At 36.5% G+C, this 21,539-nt stretch overlaps 1 long non-coding RNA gene across 27 annotated transcripts in view; it reads right to left on the bottom strand.

Moving 5' to 3' along the window:
- Positions 1–3,516: 3,516 nt before the first annotated feature.
- Positions 3,517–21,539, bottom strand: part of LOC118537906 (uncharacterized) — a 50,053-nt gene continuing 32,030 nt past the window's right edge. For all 27 annotated transcript variants that reach the window (XR_013447101.1, XR_013447104.1, XR_013447103.1 and 24 more), the window contains 3 exons: positions 7,291–7,428; positions 6,068–6,227; positions 3,517–4,234 (listed from right to left, as the gene is read on the bottom strand). This is a non-coding gene — a long non-coding RNA (uncharacterized LOC118537906). The remainder of the gene's footprint in view (positions 4,235–6,067; positions 6,228–7,290; positions 7,429–21,539) is intronic.

Raw genomic sequence — 21,539 nt, 5'->3', positions numbered from 1 at the left:
TAGAAACTGCCATACAGTTGGGTTCCTAACTGCACGGCAATTTGAAGAGAATTTGAAATTCTACCAATAAAAAGATTTGCATGGGTAAACCCCTACCTCTACATCAAGGGATGCAATAGGATAAAGATGACAGGTTTATAGGACTGATCCCAAAATGTAGTCAGTTTGTAAGGAGGTCAAAATTCTAATATTTATGAAATATGTTAACTTGGAGAAGCTTGGGAGAGTCAGACAGAGGAAAGCTCCCAGGGAACCATTCCCCCCCACCCCCCCCAAACTCAGTTGTAAAGAAGGGCTACTAACTCTTTCATCCTGTTCTAAGTGGAGAACAGATCTTCTCCTGGCTGCTCTGGGTAGCTCTCCCTGTCTCCACAAAGGCGCCTGTTTACTCTATTTGACCTTTGCACTCTAGCACGCCCATACCTCTCTAGTCATGTGCCTAGTGTAACATCAGATGAAATCTTTCCACTTCTCTTTGCCTCCAGTAGATTTAAATTAACTGAAGTCACCGTATTTCATTGCGAAGCGTGTGATTACATTGTTCCAGACACTGTCTTAAATTATATGACTCTGTTAAAATTTTAACTTTTTTCAAGTAACAAATCTTAAAAGATGCTAAAGTCAGTTGTTTAGTAAAGCAGATCACTAAAAACTTGAACTTATTGAAGTCAGTTTAAACTATACGCCACAATACTCAAATTAATTCATTCAGTGTATATTTATCAAGTCCTACCATATGTAAGGCACCGTGAGCCAAAATATAGATACACAGAGCTCTAGGTCTCATAATGAAACCAAAACTTCAAATTTTTGTTCAATCATAATTTGATATAGGAAGCGTTTTGGGGTTTTTTTTTTTTTTTTGGTATATGAAAATTTATTACTACTGTATTTCATGAATAAAACTTATGATCTTGGGGGGCATCTGGGTGGCTCAGTCAGTTAAGCCTCTAACTCTTGATTTCAGCTCAGGTCATGATATCAGGGTCATGAGATCAGGGTCATGGGATCGAGCCCCATGTCAGGCTCCCCATTCAGTGCAGAGTCTACTTGTCCCTCTCCTCTCTTTCTCTCTCAAATAAATAAATAGATTCTTTTTTAAAAATTTAAAAATAAAAAAAATGATTTTGGTCTTTCCTTCTTGCTTTCATATAAAGCCAAAAGAAAGAGGGATTGACTGCTTTAACAACCATAGCAGACTACAGGAATGTCACCAACAGCATGACCTTTGTGACCAAATCTAGTAACCAGAACTTTCCTGTTTTTTCTCCATGCTGAGTGTGTAGCCCAACATGGGGATAGATCTCACGACCCTGAGTTCATGACTTGAGCCAAAAACAAGAGTCAGAGGCTTAACTGACTGTGCCACCCAGGTGCCCCAAGAGCGGGAGCTTTTTTAAAAAAATATTTGCCTTCTTTGATATAAACCAATTCTTGTCTCTACTCCCTACCCAATCATCTCTTTAGCTGCTCATATTAGTATTTGATAAAAAAAATTTTAATTTCTAAGAGCTTTATATGGTGGGCTCTATAGAATAGTAGTTTAAAAAATGGGCTTTGTGGTTTTGAAAGAAATCCCTTAATCTTTCTGAGCCTCAGTTTCTTCATCTGTGAAACAGAAATACTGATTCTTTCTTGGTGATATGCTGAGGACTAAACAAAACATTATTCATGGATCCCTTAGCATACACCCTCACGTGGAGTGTGTGTCCAGTAAAAAGTAGCTCTCATTTTAATGGAGTTTGGGTGAAGTGAATGTGCTTGATGTGCTTGTTAAGCAGTATGATTCAGTTTTAATAGTAGGTACAGTGGCAGAACTGTCTTCCTCTGATAATAAGAAAAGTAAACTTTGGTGGAACCGAAGGAAGCAAAATATCTAGACCCAGAGCAAGGAGAGGGCCATGGTGCTGGAAAGAAGATAGCATCAGGGGTGTCTTAGTTGGGGTTGCCCTAAAACAGAACCTGAGATGAGGAATTGGATGCATGTTGGTTATCCCTAGAAATAGGGATAACCTTGAATCTTCAAGAAAATGTACAGAATGAAGTAGGCTTGGTGGAAAATCCAAATAATCTACATAAGATCCCAGAATAAGATACCTACATAAGCGTGCTGAGTGCTTCTCAGAACTTCCTGAAAGGTAGATGGCTGAAAAGTTTGTCCACAAGCTCCTGCCTCCCATCGGTTGAGGGCTGCCCTTGAGGGTATTAACTATCTCCCACATTTCCAGGCCAACCTTGAGGAAGTACTGAGCAGGCTTCTGCAATTCTGGAAAAGGCTCTGAGGCAGAAATTAGGAAGACTCAAACCATGTTCTGGAGGACTGGGCTTGTGAAGAACCATCCACTGAAGCTACAGCTGAAATCAAAATGGGGCTTAGAGGATGAGAAACAGGACTCTAAACTTTCCTGCACAATAGTCTCTCTGACAGACCATGAAAAGCACCAGGACAGGGAAAAATTGTTACAGACTGAATGTTTGTGTCCCCCCCAAAATTTATATGTTGAAACCCTAACCTTTAATGTGATGGTATTAGGAGGTGGAGCCTTTGGGAGATGACAGTTAGGTCATGAGGGTAGAATGCTCCTAAACAGGATCAGTGCCCTTGTCAGGGACTGAAGAGATCAGAGTTCCCTGCTCTCCACCATATGAGGACACAAGAAGATAGCCGTTTGCAAACACGGAAGAGGGTTCTCGCTACACCCTGGCCGTGTCGGCACTCTAATCTCAGACTTCAGCTTCCAGAACTGTGAAAAATAAAATTCTGTTGTTTGTCCACACGGCCTATGATACTTTGTGATAGCAGTTCAAACCGACTACTGACAGAATTGAATGCTGGTTTCAAAGATACATCAGATATATGGTTTTCTCTAGGTTCTAGCTTAGCTTCTTTCATGGCAACTAGATTATGGTGAACAAAGTTCAATGCAATAAAATAAAAGTGTAAGGACACAGAATCTTTTCTTTCCCAGAAGCTCCTACTGGGATCGGAATTGCAGGGTTTCCAACTTGGTTACCTATGTAGTCATAATACTGCCACAAAAGGAAAGATGGGGCTTCACAAGGATAATATATTCTCACTGTATCCTTCAGTTCTCTATCCCCATAACCAGGAAACACTCCAGTCAGAGCCTGATCAATGTGGGTAAGCCAGGCTTCTCCGTCACCTTCTCTGAAGTCTCCATTATATTAGTCAGGCAGAAATTACTAAATACTTGAAATGATGAGTCCACAGCTTGTTCAGGGAATGTAATGGGGAAATTAAACTCAGCATTAATGAGTTAAAAAGCCTTTTGGTTTCTATTTGAAGGGGGGCAAGCTTGTTGGCCTAGCTAATCTGACAGTGAAAGGTAAAATGATTTATAAGTGACAATTTATAATTTATAAATAATTAGATTGTCCATTCAATGCATGGTTGCAATTTCTGTCCAATCAGAGTGCCACCTAGGGTTCCCTGATAAAATGTGAACATTGCATGGGATATCCTTATATGAAAAAATATTCACTATTGATCAAAAATTCAAATTTACTGGGAATTCTTTATTTTTATTTGCTGTATCTGGCAACTCTATTGCCACCTCCAAACACATACAAAGAAAGAGCTACTCATTAAAACAAGACTGTAAATGTTCTGCAATGTTGTGCTAAAGGTTCTTGGACTTTTCAGTAGCAGCAACATTTCAATAAATTGACATGTGAATTAACTTTAACAATTTACATATTGTTTCCTTGGGCACATTTCTAAAAACTTTTCAAAGCATTTCAATAATTTATTTTGTCACAACAGGGCAATTTGTATATTGAAAAAACACTGTGATAGTAATAGGAAAACTCTTTTCAAATAATTCCAAATGAGCCTTCAAAAGACTCCCACTTATTTGTTAAGAGTCAAATATGCGTACTTTAAAATGTTTTCATAGGATTCACCTAAATATTCTTTCATAAATAAAATCTAAATCAACTTCTAAGTCCCAGAGCAGTTCTGTAGAGTTCTTTGATGAACAGAAACATCCCAAAACCACATGCAGAGTCACTTCATTTTAGTTGCAAGATTCTTGTTCCAGCTCACCTTCCAAAACAATTTCAGTCAAGTAGAAATGTTCTGACAATCCCGGCTCTTAGAACGGCAAATAATCCCTGCCTTTTCATTCATTCGCTCATTACCTCTCTAAAAAGAGAATGTGCAGTTACCAGAATTTTATACAATTAGTGCTCCAAGAGTGTTTTAAATGCAAACCTGTAAGAGGAAAGTAAAAACAAATCAAAGTTAATTGTGACTGGCTGGAACAAAATGCTTAAATCGATACAAGGATGGCTCATGTGCTCATCATTTACCCATTACCTGGGAGACGAACACCTCCTGCTGTGCCTGATTTTTGATACAGATTTACCATTGCCTGCATCCTGCAGACACACGGTAAGGAAGCCCAGACCTTCTCTCACTCCCTGTCTCATTATCCTCTTAGCACTTACTAACCTATTCATTCTTTTTTTTTTTCCTTGCTGGTGTGTTCTTCTTAGCAAGGGGGGGTGGGGGGCGGGGGGCGTGCACACAAGGAAAACTAGAGTTAAAAAACTTTATAAAGAAGTTCAGGGCCTTCCTGCAAAACAGTCAGAGTATCTGTGAATTACTGACTTCTCTCAATCAGCTCCCCATTGACTATTGTGTTTTTCAGAAACCTCCATGAGTAGAATGCAAATCCTTTCGTAAAGCATCCCTTGAAAAAAATTTTTATTGTTGTTAAGGTATTAGATGTAAATGAAGAGAAATAAAGCCCTTTTATCTGGAGTTGTGAATGTCTTTAATGGAAGGGTGGCCTGAAAACCCAACACCAGTATCCAGGTGAAGGACTTGAGGAACAGCAATGTGCTATTGGAAAATCTGGCTTTTGAAGGTCATGCATGTTCTTAGCTCTCATCAATAAAGCTGGTGTTTTAAGATAAAGACATTTCTAACCTGCTGCCTTTCTGCAAATGCCTGTCACTGTAGCCAAGTATCCAAAAAAATGGAATATAAAATGTATCTGCCATTGAAAGTTAATATGTATCTCTGAATTAAATACACACACCAAATTGGATTACGTCTGGATAGGATGGCTCTGTTGATACATTCTTTTTTAGATAATTTTCCAAATGAAAATCTTGCAACTACATGTTATTTATTATTATTATTATTACTATTATTAATGATTTCCAGGGAGGGGGTAAGACTCAAAAATTCTTGAAATAACTAATTTTTCTGACTCTATTTGACAGTTAAATATATATCACCATATATTTACTGGCAATTATCTTCTTTTCACTTGCTAGCTACTTTTTTTTTTTTTTGCTTCTGTATATGGATTACCAAACAGAAAAGTATAGAGATGACCACATATGAAGAGCAAATCGTGACAGAAAGTGCATTATATTTTTAGCCAAGTGCACCCAAATAGGCTAAATATGTGAAGGTTAGAAATACAGTTCCCACTTTAAAATCAGAGTATAAATAAAAATGGGAAAACCTAGGAGCACACTGATATGTTAGGGGGAGAACAGAGTGTAAAGGATTGACTGGCGGAAAACCGTGATACCATACAAAGGGACCAGAGTTAAGATACCACTGATAGCCCTCATCAGCCTTTCAATTGGCTGTTGGCCTGTATTCCACCTACCACTTCCTCAATGCATCCTTTATATTATTTTTTTAGGAAAGGACATTCATGACCAATAACAATGTTATAATGATAGTAAGTATCGGATTTAAGATACGTTTTTTTAAAAACACCTTTAACCAACATTAAAAAGCCAGCAAGGGTGGGGGCCGGGGGGTTGTTACCTAGCTCAAGGTTTTATTTAGTGATGGTTCCACTTTTTCACTCACTGCTGCAAATCAGCATTTTTAGTGGACAAAGGGCTCAGCAGCGGCCTTATGATTGCTTCTTTTCAAATGGTAATGGCTATCCTAACTCCTCTGCCAGGTTTTTCTTACCCGAGCACAAATTGCAGTTTACAAGGCTCTGAGGGGAAAAAAAAAAAATCTTAGCTGAATATCTTTTTTTTTTATTCGACAAACTGACATGTAAATTACCCTTTAAGTGCTCCACTCTAGGGCTCTGATCATCTCCTAATTGTCACAGTCAATTGTAGCCAACAGTCTCTTCAATCCCAAGCGCTTTGACAACAAGCACAAGGATCAAAGCAGAATCAGCTCCCTTCAATATCCTTCTGTTTAGGATGCTACAAAATGCCTGAAAAAGAAAGGTGTAAGGGCATTGCTGTAGAGGAAACTGAGAGTAGCAAGTATTACAATAGTCATTTTCTCCATCTCTAAAATTATGCTGTATAAGCTGCCGTGATCTTTAATCACATGTGCAGAACAAATACATAAACCTCCCGGGCAATTAATATGCTCTTAAGATTATACTAATATGCGAGCTTTACAAACAACACCGTCTCCGTGGCTTAGGAAAAACTACAACACAGCGAGGGGATAGCAATCATTTCGTAGCAGCTTGAGCATCAAAAACTATTATCAAACATATTATGTGTTTGAGCATAAATTCCAAAGCACAGTTTTTATTACTTAGTTTGGTGTCAGGATTCACTGCTCCCCCAAACTAAATAGCCCATTGAAAATTTTTGAGTTTTTTTTTAATTAACCTAGAAATGTCCAAATGAAAATGTGCTCCCAAATAAATAAAAAATGTGACACCAAAACTAATTTCAGAAGATGCTGTTTTCCTTCCTAGGGGTAACTCTTACTGCTTTCCTGAGAACAAACTAATTAAAAGTCATTTACATGATCTACAAACATGATTCTTAAATAAGATGCCCTTACCAGGATCACTACTTAATAAAATATCACAATTCTTTTTAACTAAAGTAGTTATTATGCGTCACTAACTTTTTTAGAAGATTATTTATGCTTTTCTCAAAAGATAACAATTTCGGTCTAACAAATATAACAATATAAATGATTTGGTGGAAAGAGAAACCCTGTATAATAAACTTGTATAAAATACCCACTTTAAAAATAACCTGAAAATTGTCAGGAAAAAAACTGGCAAGTGGAAAGAAATCAAAGGCGCATATGACAGCACCTCTATGAGCACCTCTACGGCTGTCTCCTTGTACCCAGGTATTACACGCATACGGCGTGCACGGCATGCAAGGTCACACAGTGATTGACAGCCTTCCTACGCTCAAGAAAAAAAAAACTGAAAAAAGAGGCAGCAAATACCCCCGGTTCCTTTCTCAGCTAGTCCACTCAAATCCCCCTATAGGGGTTTCCCATCCTCCCCTCAATTTCACCTTGAATTCTCAGGTTTGATTGAAGAGCTTCACAGAAGGGTCTATTACAGATTGAGGAATGATCCATTTCACATCTGAAGCTCCAAAGAGCTACTTGTGAGGAGTCTTTGAGTGCATTTATCTCACATGTGAAGCTTTCTGCAAAATCAATATGGGTATTTTTCAGTTTGACAAGTCAACATGAAATATCACATAATAATAGAAAAACAGAGTTGTACATTTAAACACACCCGATACAGTTATCTATGACAAAGCTTATAGTTATTACTCATGGATATCCTTGAGTATGCCTAATCTAAATTCATCCTGAGAGCTGGGCTAAAGCACACAGAAAGAGAAACTGACAGGCTACCATACTTTTGGCTCCTTTGTCCTAATTGATCCAGGTTTTGTGGTGAGAGGAGAAAATGGGCAGGAATCATGGCCTTTACTACCAACTTGGGAGTGATATCAGAAGTGGGAAGAAAATGACCAGAGGTGAAAAAGAAGAAGGAAGGAGAACAAATGAGAAATGTAAAGAACTTTAAATTTAACTAATTGGCAATAACTAGGTAAAATCATCACCCAGAGAGCAGTAACCATGCCTGTACCCAATCCCCACCACCATGGTAGGAAGCACTAGCAGAATAATTGACATATTTGTGTTGGAGTCTGACGATCTTTGGGTGAACTCCAGGTCTATTTTACTGTCTGCATCAGCTTGAGAAACATGTTTTAACACGTTTTTCTCTATTTTTTTTTAAATCTTGAAATGGGATTAATCAGATTTACTTATAAGGTTTTGTGAGGATTGAACAAGATGAAGCATATAGCACCTGGCACATAGAAATATTAATTGATTAATGGTAAATACTGATGAAATTATTAGAGTTTTCTTACACCTATCCACAAGGTCTCTAGGGTTCTAATCTGGTGCCATTTCTAGTGTTCCCTGGACCCTTTCCACATTGTTTAATGTCCCCAAGGTATAGATGACCATTTGGGTGAAAGAGTGAGTTCGCTATATTAACTCTAGTATCGGTCCTAGTAGAGGCGTGCAGCCACCCATATTCTCTTGCCTTAAAAACGGTCTTCCTCCAACCAGGAAGGCTGTCCCCACCAACCAAGAGAGAGAATCAAATGGGACTTTGAGAAAGGAAAAAACCCAGGCCTGGAGGCCAAATCAGCTTATCACTTCAAGCAAGAAATGAGGTAAAAGATGTAACATATAGTTTCCCTTCATATGCCAATATGCTATCATTAATACTGAGGTTATCTCTTTATATTCCACTGAAGGAAGAATCTTAAAATTAAAAAAAAACAAAAACAAAAACAAAAACCTTCTCAATAGCATATTGGCAACGCAGATTTGGTTAAGTGACTCACTATAACTTCTTATTCCTCTCCCTCACATTTTCCTGTAGCTTATCACTACCTAAGTAGTATTAACACCATCTATACTTGATTATCTGTGCTTGGATTTGTAGATTGCTTGAAGCATATTTATAACTTCAAGTTAACTCTCCCCACTACTCAGAATAAGTAGTGGCCAAATAAAAATAAGGCCAAAGTAAGCAAAACGTGTGAGTTCAGAGATGTGAAAATTCACGTTAATATAAGAGTAAGAAAAGTATCATTATAAAATTCAATTGAAGTTTAAAAACTCTTACCCTGTATTTCAAAGTCAAATAACTAAATATAAATGACTCTGTATTTAATTAATTCAACCAATATGTATCAAGAACTTAATATATGTAATACTGTTCATTTTTTAGCCACTTTACTGTTCTCCTCCATTATTAAAATTAAGCTATAGCTTTCATTCTAAAACCAAATTAAAATATTTTATTAAATGCTGATATAGAATTACAAGAACAAATTGAAACAATTTCCTACTTAGAAAGGGTCATTTCCTTAAAATTTTTAATTTATTTGTTTTGGACTCAAAATACATTTTCAGCAAGGCAACAAGTTTATAAATGACAATTAAGTTCCCAAATTGACACATAAAAACCTGTTTAATGTAAAATGTACCTGAAACACACTAGAACCAAGTCTTAAACACCTCTGGGTCGTAAGATCTGTAAATTTAATCCTGTAGAGGCTTAAGGAGTATCATCAAACATTGCATTTCCAAAATCTGAGACCTATCAGGCAAGACACCTGAGGTAAGAATAGAGCATCCATGAATTTGGGTGACCACTATTCTCAGGATCACCATCATATCAACACCATCACCATCATCATCATCATCATCATCATCATCATCATCTTGCCATATTTTGCCCATTGTATTAGAGCATGGAGGCTATAAAGATGATGCCAGGAGGTAGCCAATAAGATGACATCTCATCACTTTGATTTTTTAAATAAGTGGAGGAGAACTGCACCAGGGTGTCGGGCCCTCACTGTCTCTGGCACTGAAACAAACGTCTTCCATCACGTTCATTTCCCTGAACATTTAAAAAATGCTTTCAGTTAAGCAAATGAGGGCTCTGAGATATCACTACCCACATCTCAGCATTTCCTCCTTCTAGATTTTGCCTTGTACTGTGGTCACACCAGACTCCTTAGGCACAGCTTTGAAAAGTCCAGGAAGGGGGCTAGCTCAGGACCTGTAAACATGTTCCTTGGCATGCTGATAGTACTTCAACAAAACCACAATACTGAAATGAATATTCGCCTTTCTAAAGATCTCAAAAGAAAATAATATCACAACTTTCCAATTATTTTTATATTTCAAAAGCTACCTTCCTTCATTATCAGGATTTTCTGTCTGATTCCTGTTTTGGTTTTGATTTTGATTGTAAACTTCACTACTCAAAAGTACGAGTGATGCTTGCTTTCCAAGTACTTCATATGCACCATTAAGTAGTAGCCTATAGTTCAACTAATAAAAGTGCTAACTATGAACATTCATTTCCTACCGTTTGTCCAACTTTCAAGTGAAAAAAACACCATACCCTACAATTTGCAATCCACCTAAATGACCTCTGGCCTTATCAAATCGTAATCACAAAACATATACATGCCTCACTTAGAAACTGAATTGAGCAGGGTTTGGGGGATGAGAAAATGGGGAGTTCTTGTTTAACGAGTCTAGAGTTTCAGTTTTGCAAGATGAGAAAGTTCTGGAGCACTGTTGCACAGCAGTGTGAATCTACTACAGAACTGCAATTAACTCAAAATGGTTAAGATGGCAAATTTCAAGTTATTTTTTTACCACAATTTTAAAAAGTTTAAATAAAAAAATAGTAAAACTGCTTGAAGACACTAGTGTATCTAATTCAAGAATAAATTAGTAATTATGGAACATCTTTTGAAAACTGAATTAAGGATATCCTGATTTTTAAGTATTTTGGCAGCCAATATCTTGGATTTTAGTCCTAATTTCTTTTCTATGAAAATACTGCCTACAAAATTATCTGTACAGTTTTCAAATCCAAATGGACTAACATATGACTTGACATAGGAGAAATTGACATGAGAATGCAGGTCAAAACTAAATAAATCAATGAAATTTGGATTATAGAATTTCACTTCTCTCCTGAAAGATTCAAACAGTGAAACACAAGAAAACCACCACTCCCAGGTGCTGTGTTCTGAGGCTGTAACTACCACACATTTTACCATTGCAAATCTCAACATTTCCCTGAATTCAGTGAATCTCAGTGGACCAAGCAAAAGTTGAAGCTCATTGAGACAAAAATACTTGAACCCAAACCAGACTAGTTTTCAGTGGTTTCTCTGTTTTTGTAACAATCATTCCACCGTATCTTAACACTTTCTTCAGGGTTTTTGTTGTTTTGTTTTGTTTTGCTTTGTTTTGTTTAACATTTTATTCTGGTTACTTTTTTTTTTTTTTTTTTACCATTTTTTAAAAGTTACATTATAAAGATTTTTTTTCAGGATTAAGTGTCATAATGCTTTCTCTTTGAACAAGGTAAGCAAATTTAAATTTATCCCACAGAAAGGCAGGAGACAGAAACTTTGCAAGAAGTAGGCAAAATGGGACTATGGAGTAATGAGGGAAGTTTATAGAAACTAGTGTCTTTAATTTATAATCCCACCTCACATACAAAGAATGAAATCAATCAAAAGTACAAGTAGATGGCTACCTTTTGAAAGTAAGATCCCAGGGATAAAATGATAAGATGAAAACTAATGGACATGATGCACTGATTCAAAAATTTATTAGAACTTTTTTCTCTGCATATGCCCTCTACTCCAATCATTTGATCATCTAATGTTTTTTTAAAGATTTATTTATTTATTTTAGAAAGCCAGAGAGAGAGAGAGAGTGGGGAGAGGGGCAGAGGGAGAGAATCCTCAAGCAACTCCCCACTGAGCATGGAGCTCCATGCAGGGCTCGATCCCACAACCCACCCAATCATGACCTGAGCCAAAACCAAGAGTTGGACGCTCAATTGAAAGAGCCATCCAGGGGCCCCTCTAATGCTTTGTTTTTAACATTTATTCTTATAGTCCGCACAGTTTATTAGATTAGGGATAGCAAAACCTTGAAGTCCGGTGTGAATTTGCAGTTTATAATAATACCAATAGTTTTTGATAATACTAGTTACCTATAACTAACATATCTCAGCACTTACATTATCTCCTTTGAACAACCCTATGAGGTAAGTATCACTATTCCTTTAACATATGAGGAAACTGAGGCTTTGAGAGATTAAATAACTTCTTGCTAAATGAGTTTCCTCTTGCTTTGGGGTCTTCCTATTGCCCAATATCTCCTGAATAGAAACTATATCTTGGACACAGACACTTGCTATGATTGACTCCGTGATGAACCAAATGTAGTCATTGGCGAATATGGTCATTGATCAGAAGCAGCATCTCCCTTGGTTCCTCTGCTACCTCTCCAAGTATTCGCCAAGCACCTGGTTATAAACCATTCACTACAGAGAGTAGCATCCCCAATGACACGTCTTTTGAAATCCACTTGAATTCAGGACTATAATCACTATAATCACAATTGAGGTATTCCAGAAGATGCTACTACCTTTGCAAGTACCATAACCAACAGCAGTGAAGAACATTAATGACCAGCACAATGGGCCTTTTCATTTCCCTGCTTCAGATCTGGATCCCCTTCTCCCCAAGACCTCTCGATGCCCAGGTGAATATATTCATACCATTCCTAGTGCAAACAGAGTGAGGACACACTCTCACATGTTACTCAGGACAAGCCTAAGAATCCAAGAATAGCACAGCTAGAATCCTAAGGGCTCTCTCTGCCATGCCATAAAATTATATGTGAGAAAAATGTGGTCCAAAAAAGTAAAATGATTTGCCCAAGGTCATAAGCTAATAAGTGGGGGGAAAAAAAAAAAGAGAGAGAGAGATTTCACTGCAAGTCCAGTGCATTTTCCACTTAGACTTTTAAACAAAAGACCTACTATGTGTCAAATAAGGTACCATGTATGTTACATACAGTATTTTGTATAATCCTAACAACCTTCACAAAAAATAAATAGTATTACTCTTCTTATATAAATGAAAAAGATTAAGTAATCTAGTAATCTAGTTAAATTCACATAGCTAGAAAGTAGCAGCTGTAGGGATCGCTATTAACACCTTACTTTTAATATAATGGTCAAATTCCTATTAAAAAAAACAAAACAAAATAAAAAATAAATCCAGAAGGGATTATGCTGCTAAGAAGTATGGATTGATATTGAGATTAGAGAAGAAAAGGTGTAAAATTAAGGCCTGGGAAATCAACAAAACTAAAGTAAAGGTGTTGCATGAATATACTGGTCTTTATTTTTATTTCTTTTTTCCCAAAAGGATTTAATTGGTTTATTTAACAACAACAACAAAAAAATGCATCTGATACAATAAACTAAATTTAAAGTTGGTGAATAAAATAGTCTAAGGGAAAATGCAGTGAAATTAAAAGACAAAATTATTGCAAGGAAGTCTTATCTACTTGCCAGGAGTAGACCATAAATTTGAATCTGAGCTTTCAGACAGGCTATATGAAGAGGGAAATGTGATTCATTACATAGATCAGAGTGTCCCTAAAACAAAGAACATGCCATTTGCTCAGGAGGACACAATTATTCCTGGTTCTGAGACCATAGAGAAACTTGTCCCTGTGGCCCTCCTCGAGAAGACACAGCACAGAACAGGAAACAGTCACCTCAAAATATGGTCCCAGCCTGCAGAGCCCAACTGCTTGGGCGGTTGAGTGCACCATGTTTATTAGTGCCAGGCGGCAGCATTGCCTTGGCCAGAATTCAGTCAAGGCAGTTCTTTGGGGACAGCATGCTAGTTTTCTCAGGGAACCGGCAGAAGGGATGAGAGAGAATGACGCTGAATGTGAAGATGGTCAAGACCTGCATAAATCCAATACTAATGCTAATTCCCATAACACCTTTCCTAGGACACCCAACCCATCTCCACCTGGACGGCATTTAGTTCCCTTCCATTTACTCATTCCATCTGAACACAATTCATACTTCCTAGCCTCTCCTGATGCAAAAGAACAGGTAGAAACTGATGGTCTCTGCACCAGACCCAGTCTCAAGTTGGCCTGAGGAGAATGAGTGAAGTGGGCAAAACAGGCAAAGCCAGGCCAAGAGAGCAGTGGTGTGCTCATAGGTTGTGTCAGTTCATTTGTCAGAGAGAGGTCCACCATTCCTGGGCTTTGCAGAGAGCCCCAGCTGCCACTGGCAAACCTTTCAGGAGCCATTACTCCCATTCATTATTTCACTCAGTCACTGAGTCAACCAATATCTATTAGTAATTATTATGGTTACATGCCCAGGAAGCACAGCTAGACAAGATGCACAGTGCCCTTTCCTAATGAAGTTAGTGGGTTTCTAACTGAAGAGGCTCCTAATTTAGGCAACTCAAGAAAAAAGCATGGAGCTGGAGAATTAATAACTAAAACTCTACATGCTGTCTTTTTTTCACAAAAGGCTGTGGGAGAATTCATCTGGGAATCTGAAGAGCAGCCCTTCCTTGGGGATTAACTAAAGACTATGGCCTTGCAATTCATTTCAGTAGTCCATGCCTTTCATGGTCTCATCTATCAAGAAAGAAACTAATATGTGACAAATACATCATAATATTCTGTGAAAGAATAAAAAACGTTGTGAGAGCTAAAAACATTATGGAAATATTCCCTTTAAAACATGTACACGTTGATAAAATGGACCTTAAAGCTATTATTACATAAGTACACCTGAGAGTCTGTCATAGTTAGAAACTTGTGCTAAGAACACAAGATAATTAGGGGCACCTGGCTGGCTCAGTTAGTAGAGCATGCAACTCTTGATCTCGGGGTCATGAGTTCCAGCCCCACATTGGGTATAGAGATTACTAAAATAACTAACTAACTAACTAAATAAATAAATAAATAAAACAAAAGAAAAGAATACAGATAATGAAATAAAAAATGAGCAATTTATTCTACCTAAACACTAGACAATTATATTAATTATAACATTTAATGGCTTGCACTGAAGGACTCACTGATTGACAAATACAGCCCTTCTAGAATGTTAAAAACATAATTAGGAGTAGCTTGAAATGGCAGCACCCATGTACTCTTACCTGTTGATGTGCAAACATTGTGGTTATGTAAGGAATAAAATATCAAAATAGTCATTTCATATTATTAACCAAGGTTCAGAGCATGGTAAGAAATGACTCTATTCCAGAGAGAGTTCTGCATTCACTTAAAACTCTTCTAACTGAAACTAGAATTGTCATCTCCCTTCCCCAACTCACAATCTATACCAAAGGAATATAGTCAACTGGAAAACAAAGAGCACTGGAGAAAGAAACAAACTACCAAATCCAAAAAGCACAGAATTTCTTTGCAGCCAGAGAAATTCATACCAAGACATGTTGTAACTAAAATGTCAAAAGTTAAATACAAAGAGAGAATCTTAAAAAGCAGCAAGACAAAACAACTTGTTACACACAAGGTAAATCCCCTAAGGCTATGAGCAGATTTTTCAGCAGAAACTTTGCAGGAAAGAAGAAAGTGGCATGATATATTAAAGTACTGAGAGGAAAAAAAACTTCCAAGTAAAAATATTCTACATGGTAAGGTCATCATTCAGAATACAAGGATAGATAAAGAGTTTTCCAGATAAGCAAAAAGTTAAAGAAGTTAATCACCACTAAACTGACCTTACAAGAAATGTTAAAGAGACTTCTTTAAGCTGAAAAGAAATGGCACTAATTAATGAAAAGAAAACATACAAAAGAAAAAAAAACTCACTGGAAAAGGTAAATATATAGTAAAGGTGGTGGATTAATCATTTATAAAGCTAGTATGAAGGTCAAAAGACAAAAGTAGTGAAATTAACTAAAACTACAATAATTAGTGATGGGATACATAAAAAGATGTAAATGTGACATCAAAAGCATAAAATGGGGGTAAAAATATATTTTTGGAATGTATTCAAATTTGAGTTGCAATCAATTTAAAATAGACTGTTATGTAACTAAGAAGTTATATGTGAACCTCACAGCAACCACAAAGGGAAAACTTATAGTAAATACAAAAAAGAAAATGAGAAAGAGAGAAATCTAAGCATAACAATAAGGAAAGCCATCAAACCACAATGGGAGAGAGATATAGAAAAAAAAGTAATGCAGAGGAACTACAGAAAACAGCCAGAAAACAATGATCAAAAGGGCAACAGAGGGGCGCCTGGGTGCCTCAGTCGTTAAGCATCTGCCTTCGGCTCAGGTCATGATCCTAGGGTCCTGGGATCGAGCCCCACATCTGGCTCCCTGCTCAGCGGGAAGCCTGCTTCTCCCTCTCCCACTCTCCCTGCTTGTGTTCCTGCTCTCGCTGTGTCTCTCTCTGTCAAATAAATAAATAAAATCTTTAAAAAAAAAAAAAGGGCAACAGATACATACCTACCAATAATTACTTTAAATGTAAACAGATTAAATTCTCCAATCAAAAGACATATACAGTGGCTGAATGGATAAAAACAAGATGCATCTATTTGTTGCCAACAAGGGACTCACTTCAGAAGGATACACACAGACTGAAAGTGAAAGGATGGAAAAAATATTGCAAACAAATTGAGATTTAAAAGAGCTGATGTAGCTATACTTATATCAGATGAAATAGGTTTTAAAACAAAGACTGTAATAAAAGATAAAAAAAGGCATTGCATCATGATAAAGGGGTCAATCCAGCAAGAACATACAACATTTATAAATACCTATGTACCCAACATAGGAGTACTAAAATATATGAAGCAAAGATTAACAGATCTAAAGGGAGAAACTGACAGCAAGACAATAAGAGTGGGGGATTTTAACACTCCACTTACATCAGTGGATAGATCATCCAGACAGAAAATCAATAAGAAAAATCAACCTTAAATGACACATTAGACTAGATGGACTTTATTAATAGACATATACAGAACATTCCATCCAAAAACAGAAAAATACAAATTTTTCCAAAGAGCAGATGGAACATTCTCCAGGAGAGATCATATTAGTCCACAAAACAAGTCTCAAGAAGACTGAAGTCATATCAAGCATCTTTTCCAACCACAATGGTATGAAACTAAGAAAACTGAAAAAATAACAAAAATGTGAAAATTAAACAACATGCTACTGAACAACCAACAGGTCATCAAAGAAATCAAAGGAGAAATCAAAAAATATCTAGAGACAAATGAAAGCAGAAATATGGCATACCAAAACCTATGAGATGCAGCAAGAGTGAATATAAGAGGGAAGTTCATAGCAATACAGGCCTAAGTCAAGAAACAAGAAAAATCTCACATAAACGATGTAACTTTACAACTAAAGGAACTAGAAAAAGAGGAACAAACAAAACTCAAAGTTGGTAGAAGAAAAGAAATAATAAAATAAGAGCCAAAATAAATGAAATAGAGACTAAAAAGACAAATAGAAAAGATCAATGAAACTGGGAGCTGGTTCTTTGAAAAGACTCATAAAATTGACAAACCTTTAGCTAGACTAACCAAGAAAAAGAGAGGGCTCAAATAAATAAAAAATGAAAGAAGAGAAACAACAAATGATACCACAGACATACAAAGGATTATGAGTCTACTATGAACAATTATATGTCCACAAACTGGATAACCTAGAAGACATGGATAAACACCTAGAAATATACAATTTTCCAAAACTGACTCATGAAGAAATAGAGATTCTGAATAGACCAAACACTAGTAAAGAGATTGAATAGTAATTAAAAACCTCCTTACAAACAGAAGGCCAGGACAAGATGGCTTCACTGGTGAATTCTATCAAACATTCAAGAAGATTTAATACTTATCCTTGTCAAACTTCTCCAAAAAACTGAAGAGGAGGGAATGCCTTCCAGACACTTCCTATGAAGCCAGCATTATGCTGATACCAAAACCAGACAAGGACATCGCCAAAAAAAAAGAAAATTACAGGCCCATATCCTTGTATTGGGATATTAAACATAGACACAAAAATCCTTGGTGCACCTGGGTGTATCAGTCGGTTAAGTGTCTGCCTTTGGCTCAGGTTATGATCCCGTGATACTGGGATCAAGCCCCTCATCTGACTCCCTGTTTCAGCAGGGAGTCTGCTTTTCCCTCTCCTTCTGCCTCTCCCCTTGGCTTGTGCTCTCTCTTACTCACTAACTGTCTCTCTTAAAAAAATAAATAAAATCTTTTAAAAAAATCCTCAACAAAATGTTAGCAAACTCAATTCAACAATACATTAAAAAGATCATACACCATGATCTAGTGGGATTTATTCCAGTGATACAAGGATGGCTCAACATGTGCAAATCAATCAACCTGGTATACCACATTAAAAAAATGAAAGATAAAAATCATATGATCATCTTAACAGGTGCAGATAAAGCATTTGACAAAACTCAACATCCATTTATGATTTAAAAAACTCTCAACAACGTGTGTGTGTGTGTGTGTGTGTGTGTATATAATGTGCATCAACATAATAAAAGCCATATATGACAAACACAGTTAATATTATACCCACTAGTATAAAAGCTGAAATCTTTTCCTTTAAGATCAGAAACAAAACAGGGATGCCACTATCTTCATTTAAAAAAAAAAAAAAAAAAGATTTTATGTTTAAGTAATCTCTACACCCAACATGGAACTTGAACTCACAACCCCAAGATCAAGAGTTGTATGCTCTTCCAACTGAGCCAAACAGGTGCCTCATTCTCACTTTTATTCAACGTAGTATTGGAAGTCCTGCCACAGTAATTAGGCAAGAAAAATAAGTAAAAGGCATCCAAACTGGAAAGAAGAAGTATTTGTTGCTATTTGTGGATGACACAGTGCTACATTTAAATGACCCTAAGGACTCCACCAAAAATGGTAAGAGCTAATAAATGAATTCAGTAAACTGCAGGATACAAAATTAATATACAAAAATCTGTTGCACTTCTACACACTAATAATGAACTATAAGAGAAATCAAGAAAACAATTCCATCTACAATCACATCAAACAGAACAAAATATCTAGGAGTAAATTTAACCAAAGAAGTGAAAGACCTGTACACTGAAAACTACAAGATATACACTGAAAGAAATTAAAGATGACACAAGTGGAAGGATATTCCATGCTCATGGATTGGAAGAATTAATATTGTAAAAATATCCATACTACCCAAAGCAATCTACAGATCCAATGCAATCTCTATCAAAAGTCCAAAGGCATTTTTCACAGAACTAAAACAAATAATTCTAAAATTTGTGTGGAACCTCAAAAGACTCCAAAAGAACCAACACAGTCTTGAAAAAGAAGACAAAGCCAGAAGTATCAGGATCATTGATTTTAAACTATACTACAAAGCTACAGTAGTCAAAACAATATAGTATTGGCATAAAAACAGACACACAGATCTCTGGCACATAATAGAGAGTCCAGAAATAAACTCATGCATGTATGGTCAATTAATTTATGGCAAAGGTATCAAGAATACACAATGGATAAAGAATAGTCTCTTCAATAAATGGTGCTGAAAAAAGTGGACAGCCACCTGCATAAGAATGAAACTGAACCAACCACTATCTTATGTCATATATTAAAATTAACACAAAATGGATGACTTTAATGTTAGACCTGAAAACATAAAACTCCTAGAAGAAAACATAAGCAGTAAGTTCCTTGATATTGGTCTTGGTGATGGTTTTTTGACTCTGACTCCAGAGACAAGGGAAACAAAAGCAAAAATAAATAAATGGGACTACATCAAACTAAAAAGCTTCTGCATAGCTCTTTCCACCATTTTGGAGCCTAAGGAGGCCTGCTGGGAACAGGATGCCTAAAACGACAAATAGGTCTGGAAGGTGTGGTCCAAGGTCATTTTTGCTGGCTATCAGTGGGGTCTCTAGAACCAGAGGGAGCACAAAGCTCTTCTTAAAATTGAAGGTGTTTATGCTGAGATGAAACTGAATTCATCTAGGCAAGAAATGTACCTATGCGTACAGAGCGAAGAAAAACACGGTGACTCCTGGTGGCAAACCAAACAAAACCAGAGTAATCTAGGGAAAAGTAACTTGTGGTCATGGAAACAGTGGCATGGTTTGTGCCAAATTTCAAAGCAACCTTCCTGCTAAAGGCATTGGCCACACAATCCATGTGATGCTGTACCCTTCAAGGATTTAAACTTACAGAAAAGTAAATAAATAAAGGTGTAGATTTGTTCTCTTGTAAAAAATAAATAAATAAATAAAGAAGCTTCTGCATAGCTAAGGAAACCATCAACAAAATGGAAGGCAACCTACTGAATGGGAGAACATATTTGCCAATCATGTATCTGATAAGGAGTTGATATTCAAAATATATAAAGAACTCATACAACTCAATAACAAAACACAATCTAGTTACAAAAATAGGTGGAAGATCTGAATAGACATTTTTCCAAAGAAGACATACAGATGACTAATAAGCACATGATTAGATGTTTTACATCACTAATCACCAGGGAAATGCAAATCAAAAAACCACAATGAGATATCACTTTACACCTATCAGAATGGCTACCATCAAAAAGACAAGAAATAACAAGTGTTGGTGAGAATGCAGAAAAAAGGGAACCCACGTGCACTGTTGGTGGGAATGTAAATTGGTGTGGTCACCATGGAAAACAATATAGAGGTTCCTCAAAAAATTAAAAATAGAGCTACCATATGATTCACTAATTCCACTACTGGGTATTTATCTGAAGGAAAAAAAAACAAAACACTATTTCGAAAAGATATATTCACCCTTACATTCACTGCAGCATTATTTACAATAGCCAAGATATGGAAATCACCTAAGAGTCCACTGATGGATGAGAAGGTATACTAAAAATATACAATGGAATACTACTCAGCTGTAAAGAAGGCTGAAATCTTGCCATTTGTAACAACATGGTAGACCTTGAAGGCATTATATTAAGTGAAATAAGTCAGACAGAGAAAGACAAATGTGGAGTCTAAACAGCAAAACAAACCAACAAAACAAAACAAAGTCCAAACTCATAGGTACAGATTACAGAGTGGTGGTTGCCTGAGGGCAGGTGGATGGGGGGAATGGGTAATGGGGATCAAGAGGTACAAAGTTCTAGTTATAAAATAAATAAGTTATGGGGATGTAATGTACAGCATGGGAAATATAGTCAGTAATATTGTATTAACCTGTATGGTAACAGATGGTGACTACACTTACTGCGGTGATCAGTTCACAGTATATACAAATGTCGAATCATTGTGTTGTATACGTGAAACTAATATAATATTGCATGTCAATCATACTTCAATAAAAAAAAGAAAAGAAAGGGCTCATTAGATACTTTATAAGGAAATATTGCTAGGCATCTATGTAATGTTCTCTTAGCACCTTTTAAAATATACTTTCCCTTGAATAAATAAATAAATAATAAATAATAAAATACACCTAACCTCTTACTTTCTCCCACCTAGTCTCCCAGATTTAAGGCCCTGTGAATACTCTGCAGACCCCATACACCATTACATCTGAAGACCAATGATATCAAACAGATTAAAATGAGCCCATATCCCACATTAAGTATAATCATTTTGCTGTAAAAATTTGGAAAGGATTTTTATAATTTTGTTTCTGAAATATTAAGCTTCCAATAATATGCCTAATTTATAACCAACTATGATTTCCAAGTGATCATCAAGCACCTAGAGGAATGCTTACAGAGTGAAAAGTTTTAACTTAAAAACTCTTTTCAAATGTCTTGACATTTGCATGCTACTCTTTTTGACA

Source organism: Halichoerus grypus, chromosome 4, assembly GCF_964656455.1.
Source record: "Halichoerus grypus chromosome 4, mHalGry1.hap1.1, whole genome shotgun sequence".
NCBI classification, from domain to species: domain Eukaryota; kingdom Metazoa; phylum Chordata; class Mammalia; order Carnivora; family Phocidae; genus Halichoerus; species Halichoerus grypus.
This window is presented reverse-complemented; position numbering and strand designations above follow the sequence as displayed.